The sequence below is a fragment of the Tachypleus tridentatus genome, chromosome 2, assembly GCF_004210375.1.
Source record: "Tachypleus tridentatus isolate NWPU-2018 chromosome 2, ASM421037v1, whole genome shotgun sequence".
Lineage (NCBI taxonomy): Eukaryota > Metazoa > Arthropoda > Merostomata > Xiphosura > Limulidae > Tachypleus > Tachypleus tridentatus.
In genome coordinates, this window is record NC_134826.1 from 63,781,448 (window position 1) to 63,797,602 (window position 16,155).

Consider the following 16,155-nt stretch of genomic DNA (forward strand, 5'->3'; position numbering starts at 1 on the left):
ATCTCACCTCCTCCCTGTTGTCATTAATCTCATCCATTCCAGATTCTCAGCATTTTCATTTGATTATTATTACTTTAAAGACGTGGTGTTTACACTTAATGTTTATAAACAGGTTTATGTCTCAGATTTTATCATGTTCCATTATATTATTATCATTTTAGTCTGTTCTTTCTGAACTTCTGATTGAATAGTTTTCTCATCCACTCAAAAGCTAATATTTTTTGTAATAAGAATATTGTTAAACAATTATTTTGAGGTTTTAATGATATAGATGGGAGTTAAATCAATTCTAAATTCTTTATAATTAATTATGGTTTTTGGTTTTACTATATTTTCAATATTTATCATTGAGAAATTACTTAATACCCTAAATAACTGAAAAGATGTAGAAACCACAATTAACAGCCACACGTACATGGCTTAAATTACGTACGTAGGGATCACTAAATATATTTTCATCCAGCTTCTTAACTTTTCTAGTATAGTTATTAATTTTTGTATTATTACTTGCTATTTATTTTTGTTAAAATATGCATAAAAATAAGTAATTTTGCATTTATCTGAGAACTCTGTTGGTTTGCCCTCTGTAGGTGCGTTCTTTAATACCTTTTTTTTTGTGTTTGTTGTCCAAAAGGTAATTTGCACAGCTTTAAAATATACATTGTAGAACACAGATAATACTTTAAGCAAGTAAAAAGAATGTTCCAAAATTATTATAATTTACTTAGCTTTGTAACTAAACTATAAATAGGTCAAAATGATTACTCATTATAATATCAATTTCAGTTCGCATGTATCAAGATCTACTTCATAAATAGTGAATTTTACCACAGAAACTAAATCTGCAGTCACAGTCATGTGTTTTACAAAGCAAATTTCTATTGGTTACAAGCATGTAGTAATGACAAGTGGACATTAGCAAACAAATGATTTCATGAACACGGACAGTTTGGAGAAGTTTGTGGTGGATGTGGTAAATTCAGAGATATTTCAGAAAACGAAGAAGGTGGGAGGTTCCTATTTTATATTTTGGCCCATCAATTTCTGTAGTTGGTGTATGTAATTGGTGGAAATTTGAAGCCTTTATAAAGGAAGAAACAAAACCTAGAAAACATTCAGAACACTTGACACAAGAAAGTGAAGATTGAGATATCATTTAAATATTTTCTTTTCTGATTACATCTTGATAATATAAAAATTAAATTACGCTATACTTTTAATGCTATTCTATTGATATACACTGTTGATAAAGTTTAATTAGACTTTGAATGTAACCCTGTAAAAAGGTTGTGACATACACTTTTATAAACCTCTCACTTGTTTCAAAAGATCTATTTAAATGTTAATTTTAGTTTAAAACTTTCTCTTCAAGTATAAAGATTTCCAGATTGTTCCCAAGTCCCCTGTCTTTTTTTTTATACAGATCACATTGTACTTTTAACAACTGTTATCAATTTATCAGGTATCAAAAATCCTTTGGAAAATTAACACTTTTTGTCTCTGTAACCTTTGATCTTTCTGAAGTTTTGTTTAACCTTCTTAAGGCCATGGGCTTCAGCTTAGAACTTCCTTAAGTTTTTACATACAGATCAACCACATCTACAAAACAGACCTTAAGAAAAACTCTCACCACTATTATAAAGATTTTTCAGCTTCCACACTTGATATAACTTGTAAAAAAACTGGATATACACTTCAATCACTTTCCCTTATTGTATGACGTCCTCTACAATCCCTTAAAAGGGTAGATGCTATTTTTTTTTGCAGTAAATGTAAATATTAGAACTCTTCAAGGCAACAGAAATAGAGAAGTTATGGATTGACTTTATATACATGGTGGTTGCTTTAATTTCAGTCATCACATAGAAAGTTTAGGACAAAATGTTTTAATAAAAAGCACAATATAAAGTTACCTTCATCAATTTTTATGTGCAACTGAAATGGATTTCATCACATTTACTGAAGTATTACTTCTTGTGCTTTCCTCAGCTCTTCTCGCAACCGTCCATAGGCATGTTCATTCACCTCAGCTACCGAAACACTACGCGAATGCCAGTTACTATGGCAATGGCAAACTTTGTTACTTAGTGTTGGTAACGACGCTATCATTGCAATTATCGCCAGATATGGGTATATAATGTGGTCTGAGTTCCCACACAAAACTGTTCAAAAATTACATGTATTCTAACAGGAAAAGCCAAATCTGTATTACTTAACATGAAATAAACATTTACTCTAACATACTTATAGTGATTTTATTTATTTGATTTTAAATTTCGCACAAAGGTACACGAGAGCTATCTGCGCGAGCCGTCCATAATTTAGCAGTGTAGGAGAAGAGGGAAAGCATCTAGTCATCATCACCAACTGCCAACTCTTGAACTATTATTTTACCAACGAATAATGGGATTTACCGTCAAATTTTAACGCCCCACGGCTAAGAAAGGCGAGCATGTTTGGCGTAGTGTGGATTCAAACCCCTTGACCCTTAGATTACGAGTCAAGTGCCATCTTGGCCATACTTAGAGTGAAACCTGTTAAGAAAATAAAACCGTCTCAGTTGAAGATGACTCTTACTTTGCCAAATTTGCCTCCCAGTCCAACTATTCTCACTATTGAATGTGGAAAAAAGATTGCGAGTCAAGTACTCTAGCCACCTGATTTTAAATGAAAAGAAAAGCCTTGTACTACCTAAACTGATTACCGTATTCAATAGTTTTTCAATGCAAAAATATAGTTAAGTATATATATATATAAAAATTGACTGTTTAATTTAACCAAGCATGCTTTTATCTTTACTGGTTTAAACACTAACAATTGTAGCCATTTGTTTAAAATAAAATATTTTATTGACATTTAATTTGACATTTTCTCTCGAACACTTCCAGCATTACAGAAATAAATGTTTCCCATGAAAATAAATTACATAGACAGAGCAAATTGACATTGTATAAATTGCAAGATTTGTTGTTCAGTCTTGCTTGCTTTGGACTAAAGAAGTTAATCTGAGATGAATGAAATTGTGTTACCTGCTTATAGGTTAGCTTGTTAGGATGTAGCTAAATTTTGTTCTGCCTTTAACTGTATGATCGTATCTGGTTATCAGCTTCACCACAGCTTAATGCACATTTCTCATTGCACGATTTTTTCCATCACAAGTGTTTCTTATTGTGTATCTTAAACACAAAACTCGTTTAATTCTTTGGGAAGTTTTACAGTATTTGTGTTACAATTTAAGGGTTTAGAAGTTTTACAGAATATCACAATATCGGATATACTCTTTAATTCCTTGGGATATTGTGTATTGGCCACCATTGGATTTATCTCCTGTTAATTTTTAGGTCAGTACATATGCAGTTAATATTGGCTGTACGAAGGCTCTGCATATAGTGTAACGTTACACCATTTGTTTTATTACTTTGAATTTCATTTTCATATGAAAGTCTTTTGTATCTTTCCTTACTATGTGTTTTATGTAGTATTTTCTTTTCAAAATATCTTGCTGTGTTTTCATTTTTGCTTTTATGCAAAGATTTAATATAGTTATTTCTTCCTGGAGCCAACTGTTTGTTACAGGGAATATTTAAAGTAAGATGGTAGTGAACGTTTTATACACTGTATATTAGGTTTAAGACGTTATTATATTATAATGGTCAATTCAGATATCTTTTATTTTATTCCTCCATTAATATAAGTTTTTGGTTGTACAATGGGAAAATTACTGCCACTAACTCGTCACGGTGTAAAATGTAATGTATGTCTTGAGTGATCACAGGTGTGATTCGCCACTGATGTTATGCAGTTTAGTCTTATTACTCGTGATATCTGAGAATAACATTGTATATGTTTTACGATCTTAATTCTTATTTTGTCTTCTTTATATAACAGGTTCTGGGAAAACTGCAGCATTTTTGGTTCCCATTCTTAACCATATCTAAGAAAATGTACCATCAAAGGACTTACTAGAAGTAAGTTTTATGTATGTACAAGTAATATGTTTGTATGCTTGCTTTTGTTGATAAGTATATGGTGATTTTGGTTGTGAACTATTTCATACAGTTTTTCTAAGTATAATTGTTTCTTTCACTCCTTCAAAGAGATTGGAAGGAAATAAAAACGGAAAGTCAAAATCAGTATGTAAAACGATTTCAGATCAACAACCAATCATTTTGGATGTGAATAAAGAGATTATTTTAGTGTAACGTTCCAATTAGTTTTTTTTATGCACTTATTTTAACCTGAAGCTATATTAACCTGAAATTTAATAAATATCCATTACTAATTAATTTATGATAAGTAAATACAGATCAGCAGAAAATGAATACTCAAAAGTAGGATTTCATCACAGTTTTAAGTTGCCTTTATTTTAGAGTCTAGGAAGAGGAGCTTAGGTTTTCAGTCTTTGTTCAACATCATTTTAATCCTGTGGGTTTTGGTGCCATCTTTAAACATCTTTTGTGTGTGGTACAGATGACATGCAAAATATAATTAAACCACTTTAACATGAATACATGAAAATGAAATTAATGTTATAATGTATGTTACAATTTGAGTTTTTGTTACTGATGTTTTAGTTTGTTTGAAAGAAAATCTTTCCAAAAAATACACAAACTGCAGTTTGTGTCGTGTGATTCACGTGCTTTGAAGAATCTTATCATCAGCACTTTTTCTCGTAAACTACCATTTACAAGAATTTCTATACACTTAAATACATATGTTTGACCTGATTGACATGCGAGTTCTGAAATCTGTAAGCTGGCTTGCCTGAGAAGCATAAACATTTTCCAACCTTAACTCTTTTGCCCCTGAAGGTTAAAGTGCACTTTTGGAATGTTATTTTCAAAGTTTTTATTAAATAACTTTTTCACTAACACCAATGAGACTAGTATCAAAACAGTTTATAAAATAACTTTAAAATTATGATGAAGATATGATGTTGACTGGGGACTGGCCATGAAATCTAATTATGTAATAAATAACATCAAAATATAAGACATTGTCTTGAATATCATAATGGTTATTACAGAATATTTTATTGTAATATGTATTACAGCAAAATATGCAGTTACTTTTCAATGTTACTGTGATGGAGAAACGATGTTGATTGGGGACTGACCATGAAATCTAATTATGTAATAAAAGGGTTAAGTGTTATGTAAATCATATCTTGTGTATAAAAGGCCATACTTCTAAGCAATTTCTGCTGTGAAAAATGTTTTGTACAAAAGTTTCATTCACAGTTTTCTTATTTAGCATATAATTTTCTGACTATTCGTAAGTAAAACAAAATGTAATTGAAAGTGATGGCACTGAAAATTTAAAAACTAAGATATGATTTTATAGTTAATACAAAAAAAAATAGGTGGTAATCCTGACATTATGGGAATACATCTTTGCTCAGGAGTATATATGATACTATGAAACAAAGTGTCAAAGAAATAAATTTTTGCTACATTTTAGACATTTACAATACATGTGGAAATATTTATGGAGGTTTTACCAAATGTTAAACCAAGTCTTATCTTTTCCAAAAGGGTGTTGAATGACTTTTGAGAGATGTGTCCTTTGAAGAATATTTTCCCAGACTATTAGTAAAGAGAAAATACATTTTCTACAAGAATACTGATTTTTTATTTTTTATTAATTTTTACATCCACAAAAGTTTGATATTTGTGTTAAGTGATATCCCCTAGCTCTAGTTCATTCTTCAACAAGAGAACTGGCTTGTTAGGTTTATGACAAGTCATCCAAGTTTGCTTGTCACTCTTGCATAAAGCCCTGTGTTGTCTATGGAGGAGCTGAACCTACTCAGCAAATGAAGAACTTAGACAGAGGTTGCTACTTACTGGTGGCTACACCAGGAAGACTGATAGATATGATGTAGCAGGGAAAAATTAGCTTGGAACTTGTGAAGTAAGTATTAGAATTAAGAGTAGTAATTATGAGAAATTACTTGAATATATATGTTCTGTTGAGAAAAGAAGAGCATAAGTATTTAATTGTGAATCTTGAGATTTAAAGCCATCATTAAAAATTACGAGCTTCTAATTATTAATAGTCCACTGTTCAAATAGCATCATAGTTTACATTGTGTCATGGAACTTAAGTTGTTTTCTTTACCACAGTGAATATTAAATTTTTTGTTACATTGGTTTCAGCTAGTCAAAAATTCAATGTAAATAGTGGGCTGTTAAGAATTATACCTACAATATGAAAGTAGTTAGTTTAATTCCAACTATTAACTTTTTCCTGGCTGCTCTGAAATTCAGGTCACTTGCAACTCAGTAATAAAGATCTGTTAATGAAGTAGTTATTTCTTTTTCAAACAATTTTTTAAAATTTACAAATACTGCAGAACTGGTATTTTAGCAGTTTGTGTAGGCATTTAGTTTCAAAGATAAAACTTCAAATTTACACTTTTATTATGTACTAATATTTGTAGGTGTTGGTTTCTTTTATGTGTCTTAAACTTTTTTTTACTTTTTCCAATCAAATTTTGAAAATTTTGGTTCTCCCTTATTAATTTAATTGTTGTATTCTTAACTAAAGGCACTGTCTGAAAAGATTTTGATGTTTTGACTGGTTCTTATTTTTAGAATAAGGACAGTGTAAAACCAGTAATCATATAAGATGCTTGAAACTTAAGCAAAAGAAGGTTAAACAATTTATATAAACCTAAATTCACCATTTAAAAGAATAAACATATTAAATAATTATAATTTTCTCACTTCAAATGAATTATTAGGTGAAAACCATAATTAGTGAAGTTAATAGGGAGTGTCTACTACCTGCGTAAATGAGTTGGACAGTGAAATCATATTTTTGAATGTTAACATTAAAAATATCTTAGTTGTAAAACATTACTCAAAAGGAAAGATTGTTTGAGATTTTCAAATGTTTGTTGAAGCCAATCACAACCAAGCTGGATGAACGTTAAGCTTATTCATTTACAAGCTCTTAACTAGGACTGCTATCAGCTGTAATTAATCAGAAAACAAAAATAGCTGATGGAAAGTAGAAACAGTTTAATTAAATTATGGTAGTGTTAAACTTATGATCACATTGAGCTGAAAAAAAGCAGAAAAATTAAAGCAGTCATCAAAGAATTCAAAATGTAGTTGTTTTTTGAACAACGAGAAAAATTCGTCATGTATGGTTTCATGATTTTGTAATAGACTCATTTCAAGAATCTAAGAAGAAAAAGTTTTTACAGACCGACTTAATTTTAGATTGTGTTTATGTTATGAAACTGCTCAAATGATGTATAGATGATTTGGTTTCCTTTGTATCACTTGTTCTCCCCACTCTTTAGAAAACCTTGGACAGTCTCAACAGTATTACAAAAAAAAAGCTTCGATATTTAAAAACAAAAATACAAACAGGATGAACACTTCACTAGAGATCACAACACCATAACTTTGGTGGTTGTACTTTCAGACTTTTTTTTTTATCTTCAAATGAATAAATACATGAAAGTATGTGTTAGCTCTTTTGGAAAGATGTTAATATATTAAAAACTCAGAAGCAATCTCGACTTTGTAACAGCAAATTTCTTTAAAAATGACTCCAAAAAGAACTAAAAATATGTTTAACATATTACAGAAAAGTAAGTAATTTGCCTCTAATTTATTCTTGAATAAATAGAAGTTTTTAGTTAGAAATTTGAGCTTTTTTAACTGAAAGCAAAAAATATCCTTCACTGCTCATGTTTAGATGCCACTTAGATTATTACTTAAAAATATATTTATGTTATCTTAGTTAGTTGAAACTCATCTTTTGTTACAAATTGCCTTAAAATCATATGTATTTTCAAATTAAGTAGATTGATGACTGAAAACTTGGTTTTCCTGATAATTATACATTGTTTTTTATTGTGAAATAAAATTCTATATATAATATGGACATGCCTTGGGTAATTTCCATGCTCACTGACGTCATTAAAGTGTGTGTGTTTAGTGTTGTTACATTATACACATTGCTAGTAGATCTTAGTTTCAAGCTTACCATCTGAAAGAAGTATGTATGTGAGGTTTACTGCTGTTCAACTTTCTTCAACATTTTCATAAAAATTTATAACAATAAAATTTCTCAAAATCAATCTCATAATTATAACACATCTGCAGTGACAGTTTTGACTTTTGTATATTCTACTTGCAGAGAAACATTGAAAAAAAATTCTAGTGAACTTTCTTCTCCCTTAAGGTACCTGGTATTAGATGATGCAGATCGTATGCTGATATTGCTTTTAAACCACACATTCATTGCATTGTTTTAGAGCACAATATGCCACCAACAGGGAATAGGCTGACAATGATGTTTTCTGCAACATTTCCATAAAAAATACAGTTTAGTATTTCTGTTCTGTTTAACATACACTACATTGTGAAAGTATATTTGTTTATTGTTATTGCAATGATTGGTTTGTAAAGAAGCATTCTTATGGTTTTCCATAATGATGAGAAACTCACTTGAAGTAAAAATGTATTTCAGGATGCCTGGTATGGGTATCGACGCTTTTACTAATAAAGCAGAGTACAACATTTCGACCTTCTTAGATCATCTCCTTGATAACTTTGTTAATCAGAAGATGACTGATGTTCTCTGCTTTGTTAGTAAAAGTGTTAATACCCATACCAGCTGTTCTAAGATACACATTCATATGGTTTTGAATACACCTAGAATACTAATTTGTTCTGTTTTTCACATAGTTGCAGTATAAAATTGTGTAGTTTACTGCAGGGTGAACCATTTCCAAATATATATATTTCTTCAAATGCTACCAACCCTTAAAAATGAAAACAAAAGCAGTATTTTTTGATTTAATTTAGAACTAGCACAGTACAGCACAAATGTCATGTATTTTAAACCACATTTTTGTGCTTAAATACTTAATCATCAGTAAGCCTTAAGATATACACACATAAAAGGTGGTTATAGCTGCATAAAAATATACCAAAGTATCTACAGACCTAATGATAATTATGTGCAGAAGCTTGTTAAATGGCAAAACTAAGAAGTAATGTTGTTAAATAAGAAAAATGAAAAATAACAGTCGATGCTGGGGAACCTTAAATGCTCATTTTAAAACACTGCTGGATGTTTTGGGATCTTTAGTTAAAAGAGCGACCCACCAGAAATGTTCTCAGTTTTTATTACCTTTATAGATAGCATATAAGAAACTTTCTATTCTCTTTTTCAGGCAAAAATAGACTCTTAGTTACATTTTGTTTTTACCTAATAGGAGCTGGCTAGGAAGTATTTACATAACTACATTTTACTTGCTGTGGGTCATGTTGGATGTACATCAAAAAACATCACTCTTAAAGATAGAATGAGCAGATGAACTAGATAAACGGTTTTCTTTGCTGGACGTTTTACATGCAGCAGGACTAAAGTGTGCAAATACATATAAGAAGGATTTCCAATATATTTCAATCTATACTTTAATCATTATGGTATTTTTTATGTAAACTGTAATAACAAAATGATCATGGCATATAAATGTGTGTTTCTTGTCAGATGATTACCATTTAACCCTTGAATCATTGAAATTTAGTGTTGTTGCTTTGAAGTAGTTAATAAACATTTCTCGTTTGTAGAAGTATATTTCTTTGAACAAGTACAAAAACTATGCAGTGTTTAATTTTATATCTAGTTGTTAAATCAAATATCGTAGATTTTGAAAAAGTTTTTATAACTTCCAAAAATGGCATCATTCCTTACCTGTCTTGTTACCTTTAAAAAAAAAAAAAGATTAAAAGAAAATATTTTTTGAAGAAACCAAATTTTGAGAAGCTTCATGTCTATATTGGCTTTCTGATCAGCTTAGTTTTTAAGTTTATTACTGAAAAGGGGATGAATTTTTTTCTACACTCTTTTCATTTAACATGTTTCATTTTAACTTCTTCATTCTCTGTGGAAGTTGAGAAGTGTACTAGTTGTTTGATACTTATACCCAATCCTATGTAACATAAACTTTTTCATTGTAATTTTATGTGTATGTTAAATTATATACTTTTATAAAATTTAATAATTAAAATTAACATTTTATATTTACATAATTTTATGAACTTTATTGAAGCTGTTAATGGAATAGATCTTCAGCCATTAAAAGCAGTGTATTAGAGAACTCTGATCTCACAAGTTGTGATGTTATTGGCACTTGAAACCTGATACTGTAGATAAATTTATTTCTGAGCTTTATTATATGTTAGCAAGTAATATAATATGGAAAAATATTGATTTCATAAAGTTCTATTGAATGTGTTTTTGGAATCGACTTAGAAATTTAGAGCACATTTAAATTGTTTGCATTTTCCATTACCACCTGGCTATTTAACCTGAACCTTTGTGGAAACCAAGGAAGTGGCAGATGTACTAGTGCACCTACTGACAGAAGAAGGCTACCCAGTAGCAAGTATACATGGTAATAAATCTCAACAGGAAAGAGAGGATGCTTTGTGGTCTTTTCGATCAGGTCATAAGCCTATTCTTGTAGCCACAGCTGTAAGTATCATAATTTAATATGGTAAAAGTAAGGTAAAATTCATGGAAGAAAATGGGCTCCGTCCAAGAAATATTTAATTAAGATTTCTAATGGGATTATTTAAACCTTTAAATTAACTTTTTTTTAATAAGCATTATCACACAAAAAAAATTTATGGAAAAAAAAAGAAAAAAAGATTGGTATTACAGTTTTTAAGTTTGTTTGTTTGTTTGAGGTTGGCATGATAATATATTAACACTTTTCACAGTGGACAACTATTTTTGGCTGTGCACATCATGAGATTTTAGTGTTATATTCAAAATGTAACATTGTACAAGTTTTAATCTCTGAATTTTATAATAATAAAACTAATTCCTCAGTTTCCCTAGTGTGAAAATTGTAACATTTGATTGTAGATAACTGCCAATCTCTAATATATTTATTACTCTTTCAAAATGTATGAAAGTTAATGTAAATTACTCATCATTATGTTGTAATCACTTTGGCAAAGCATAACTGTCATATTCTCCAATGTAGTTTGGTAACAGTCTTAAAATGGAAAGTCATGCCCCCTCTTCCCATATTCACATGTCACATCCTTTTTTCAGAAGTTTGAAGTAGTTCTGTTTCATGTTTAATGTTATTTACATATAAACAATAGAAAATCATGATTTTTATTGATCAAATGATATATTCTACTATGTTGGTTTCTGTAAAGAGTTGTCTATTTTCCTTCTAGATCAAACTTTATTCCCATGATGAAAATACATCAGTGAGTTCAGCTGGATTTTTAACAGCTCTTGTAGCATAGTTAGGGTAATATGAGGTATTCACTAGTAAAGTGATTTACAACTTGTATGGCACAAATATCAGTAAAGACATGGGTTTAAAGGGCAAGGAAACAAAATTTAAGTATAGGAAGATGTTTACTGTTACGAGTTTTTAGCTGTTCAGGATAAACATGTGTAGTTAATGTTACAATTTGAAGTTGTTCAAGAAAGAAAAAAAGTAATTGAGATTTATTTTTAGTGATTACAAGGTCAGTCAAATTGATCAACCTTGTATAAAGAAGATAAATTAAGAAACTGAAGTTATAATGAAAAATAACATTTAGAATTATTTAGGAGGCATCAGAGATATTACTCAAATGAAAAAGTATATTTAATTTTAACATGAAAATTACTTAACGCCTGGAGCAGTTAATTAATGGTTACTTAAAGCTTGTGAAATTTCATGAATATACAAATGTCAGAAATTAGTGCAGAAACCGTAAAGGTTAATTTGTTGTCATGAATTGCATTTGAATGAGTGCATGGTGAGAAAGCTAAGCAGTAAAATAGAAAGATGGTGCATTTCAATCTTTCTAATATTGTTGTACATGACAAAATTGTGTTAAAAAATTTAAGAGGAGTGTGGAAAACTAATAAGTCGTTTATCTGGTTAGCGACACATTTTGCTTGTTTATGTTTTCGCCTTAATTTTTTAATTTTGTTGGAAATATGATTCTATGATATTTGTGAATTATCAGTGATGTAGTTTAAAATATTTAACTTTTATTTGTTTATTTTTCCCATTATGATATTTCCTCATCTTGGAAATGATTTTAATTTTGTAAGCCAACTGCTACATTGTAAATTAAGTGGTTGAAATAAATTTTATGTAGTTTGGTTTCCAGGTATGGAAAAATTGTTTATTCCTTATAATTTCATTAGTATAATTTTAGCACTTTGGGTATATTCACTGTTATTTCTAATACTGATAATCCTTGCATGGCCTTATGGTAAAGGTGGTTGACTTAGTTTGTTGGTCATGGGTATAAATCCCATTATCAAATGGGCTTTTATTTTCATCTGTGTGAGTAAGTGATATATCCTATTTGCCATTCCCACTATTCGATTAGAATAGCCAAAGAGTTAGAGGAAGATAGTATTGACCAGTTTCATTCCCTGTAGTTTAGTACTTCTAAGGAACTTAAAAAAAAACAATAATTAAACACTTAGAACAGAAATTGTAATATGCATAATTTTTGCAGTGCATAAACAGAACATGATGGGCTTGGGTTCAACCACAGAATAGATGCCAGCTTTGGTTCAAAACCTGTTCTTGGATAGAAGTGAAACATCAATGAAATCGAAACACTTGATCAATTATGTGATTTGACCAAAAATGAATAAAATAATTTTTATAGGTTGCTTCTAGAGGATTAGATATGACAAATGTGAAACATATGATTGATTATGACCTACCGATTGATGTTGAAGTGTACGTTCATCATACTGGTCGTACCAGAAGAGTTGGGAATTTAGGTTTGTCATTTGTCTATTGTTTTGAACTTAGAAAATTTTGTAAAAGCTGTCATATATAAATAGATTTCTAAGGAAAATGAGATTAAAACACTTCTAAACTCTGGGATTATCTTTTATCATTCAATATTTTACTTTGTAGCTTAATTTGTGATGTACAAGTCATTAATGAAGTTGAAAGCATACTGGAACACAGTTTCTTGAGTCCTAAAAGCACTTAGTAAAATCAGACATTCTTAAAGTTATATTATTCCAACAATGGATATTAACAATATTATATAAACAATGCATGTAAATAAGCTGTTAAAAGCATATTTCTGGTATGTGACATTTGCTATGATATATAGATGGAGAGACAATAAAAATTGAAGATACTTGTTAATTTTGCCAAACTCAATCATCATCCGTACATTTAAAGGTTAATGTGTATATTTCTTATTTTTAGGTTTAAGTGATTGAAATGACTCATTTAATGTTGTGGTTCAGTTAACTTTGTCTGTAGGATAAGATCTTAACATTACATAAAATGTTTTACATTCATGGTATCCCAGTGTCTTTAGTATAATGTGCAGCAATAACATTATATTTGTTGAGGTTTTGGAAGTCTCTAACTTGTGTTGTTCTACCATACAGAAATTAGCATGTTTCCAGTATAGTTGTCTGAGCATTTCCCTCAGGTGGTTTGATGTTCAATGTCATTAAAATTGTATTGACCTGCAGCTTGTGTTTGGTGACTTTACATTTACCTTCTGCCCTTTATTTCTTTATGTGGTGATCTAATTATTAAAGATTTAAGAAAGATGCTTTTTGTACGAACTCATTAGGTAGACCCAAGTATTGTTTCTTGGCTCTTGTGCATAATGTTAAAATAATGAATAACATTCAACTTCAAAAGGACACGCAGTGAAAACATTTTAAATTTAGGCTGATCTATGGATTTCAAAAAGTTAACTTAATGTTTTGACACCTTAATGTTATCATCAGAAGTGATTTGTACCTTTTAAAAAGGTTGTGTGACTTTTGTTTAGGTTTATGGTTTCTATGTATTTCTTAGAGGAAGTCCTGCTACATTCTTTCAAGAGGTAGATGCTTGGACATTCATCTCTGTTTAATAATTTATCTTTCTTTCACTTTATTATTTCCAAAGTTTTAAAGGTATTATTGGCTCTAATACTTATTGGTTTCATCAGTATTACTGCTTCTTCCCACTAACACCTCGTGTGAAATTCCAAACAAACCATATTTGCCCACCAAGAATGTGTCATCTGCATATCTTATCCAAATATCAGGTTTACATTTTGCACCATTTGTGGCTATTGTTTCAAATACATCCATATATGTCACATAACATGTAACTTTGTTATTCATCTATTGTCCCAACTGCAGAAAATGTTGCTGATTATTCCTTGTTCATTTTTATTCATTTTTTCTACAAATTCTAAGATATTTTTAATTGTATGTTTATTTTCAAACATGAATACTTTTGAGCTGTATGCTTTACAAGTTGATATAATGTACCTATACTTGGTACTTTTGGACTAAAACTGTTAATCATTTTATGTACTTTTGGAAGGTTTGTTAGCATTATGATTTGCCAAGTTCTACAAGAAAATGCAGCTGTTTTAAAATTACTTTTTCAAACTAAAACTTCAATCGTTGTGAAACTAGAAATATATAATTAATCTAACAATGTTGAGTTTGAGGAATTCATTTTTTGAAGAAAACAATAATTTTTTATAAATAAAATGAAGGATTAACAATAGATCTCAATCTATATGCAAATTTTATATAGATGTATTAAATGGGACTAAACTTTTCATTTATATTCACAGAATTTTGAAGTTATGTACAAAAACATGAGGACTTAAAAATGAGTTGTTACTAATGAAATATGTAGCAGGTGAAAAGGGATTCTACCTTAATATTGTGGACAGAGAAATTAAGAAATTCACTGTTGCTGTAATAATGGATCAAAGTATTACTTTAAAATCAAAAAGAAATGTTTAATTTTGACAAACTTTCCAGGCTTGACTACTAGTTTATTTAATGAATTTAAGAAACAGCAAATATCTCACTTGTATATATAATAATAATGGAAAATGTGGTAATTATAAAATTGGATGTAAATATGCAAGTGTTTATATCAATTACACAAAATGTAATCCACAATATTGTTTAATAGAATATAAAAGATGTGTAATAAATAGATTGAAGATTTAACCATAGCAAAACGTATAAAAACACAACAAAATAAGCATAGGGTATTATGAGAAAAACAATAATTTTGTGTAAACCAAATAATATCCTTGAAACTTTGGAAATAATGGAGTATTAAAAAAAACACGAAAAGAATTATTAAATAGAAATGTAGGATTCAAGAATTATCTGTGTAAGAATGTGGCAGGGCCTTATCTAAAGTTTATACCAAATTAGTGAGCCTACATGCAGATCACATGACAGTTAGAAAGGTAGACTTGGTCATTTCTCTCAACTTAACTCCTGATTGGGAACGTTGAAGTGTTGAAAGGTTTTCAGCATTTTGGGAGCCATACAAAAGTCTGAATTCATAATTTTGTATATCGATTTTAACATTGTGTGCTGTTTGTTATTTTGGGTATACCTAGTAATCTAATCCCTAAGTTTTGCTGTAACGTTATCACTTGTACCAACACAGGACTTAAGAAACTTGATATTTGTTCATAATTTCTATGCATCTGAAAGTTATTTGTGTTGTTTTTTATCCTATGCGATTATTATTATTCTGTATGTTGTAGTTTTTCTTAGAATAATAATGTTTTACATTTTTTGATCACTTTCCTGTTTTTTTTCCCTCCAACCTTGTACACATAAGTACTACATAAATTTTTATTCCAGGGGAAGGTTTGTTAAAAATAATAGCAATAATTTCCCTGCCCCTAACATAAATGGTAGTGTAATAAAGAGTGTTTGTGTATTGCTTTTACGTGCATGAACATTGTTATATCTTTATTAATAAATAAAAAAATTGATACACAGCAAATGCTTGAGTATTACAAACATTGTATGTATTTACTAAGCAGATGTAATTGGATTATTACAACTTCAAGAATTGGAAAACTCTCTGTTATATTCACAGGTCAGAATTTGTTCCAGACACTTGTTGGGCTGTAGTTATTGGAATTACAGTTTTGCTGACAAAAAATGTTGTGTTATTGAACTGTTGTACTTTTTTTACAGGTTTGGCTACTTCATTTTTTAAAGAAAAGAACTGAAATATGTCATTGGACTTGGTGGAACTAATGGCTGAAACAAAACAGGAGACCTAATTGGTTAGCTGCACTGGATAGAGAGGTTTAGACTGAACAACGAGCCTCAAATTCCCATAAA

General features: G+C 29.7%; 1 long non-coding RNA gene and 1 pseudogene across 2 annotated transcripts; both read left to right on the top strand.

Moving 5' to 3' along the window:
• The first annotated feature begins 3,781 nt into the window (after positions 1–3,781).
• Positions 3,782–8,747, top strand: LOC143244001 (uncharacterized). The gene is made up of 3 exons (XR_013024861.1): positions 3,782–3,968; positions 5,777–5,913; positions 8,203–8,747. It is a non-coding gene; the product is annotated as an uncharacterized LOC143244001 (long non-coding RNA).
• Positions 8,748–8,792: 45 nt separating this feature from the next.
• LOC143245514 (ATP-dependent RNA helicase DDX3Y-like) lies at positions 8,793–16,125 on the top strand (annotated as a pseudogene). The gene is made up of 4 exons (XR_013025635.1): positions 8,793–8,807; positions 10,363–10,506; positions 12,675–12,792; positions 16,006–16,125. The product of XR_013025635.1 is annotated as an ATP-dependent RNA helicase DDX3Y-like (transcript).
• Positions 16,126–16,155: the final 30 nt, after the last annotated feature.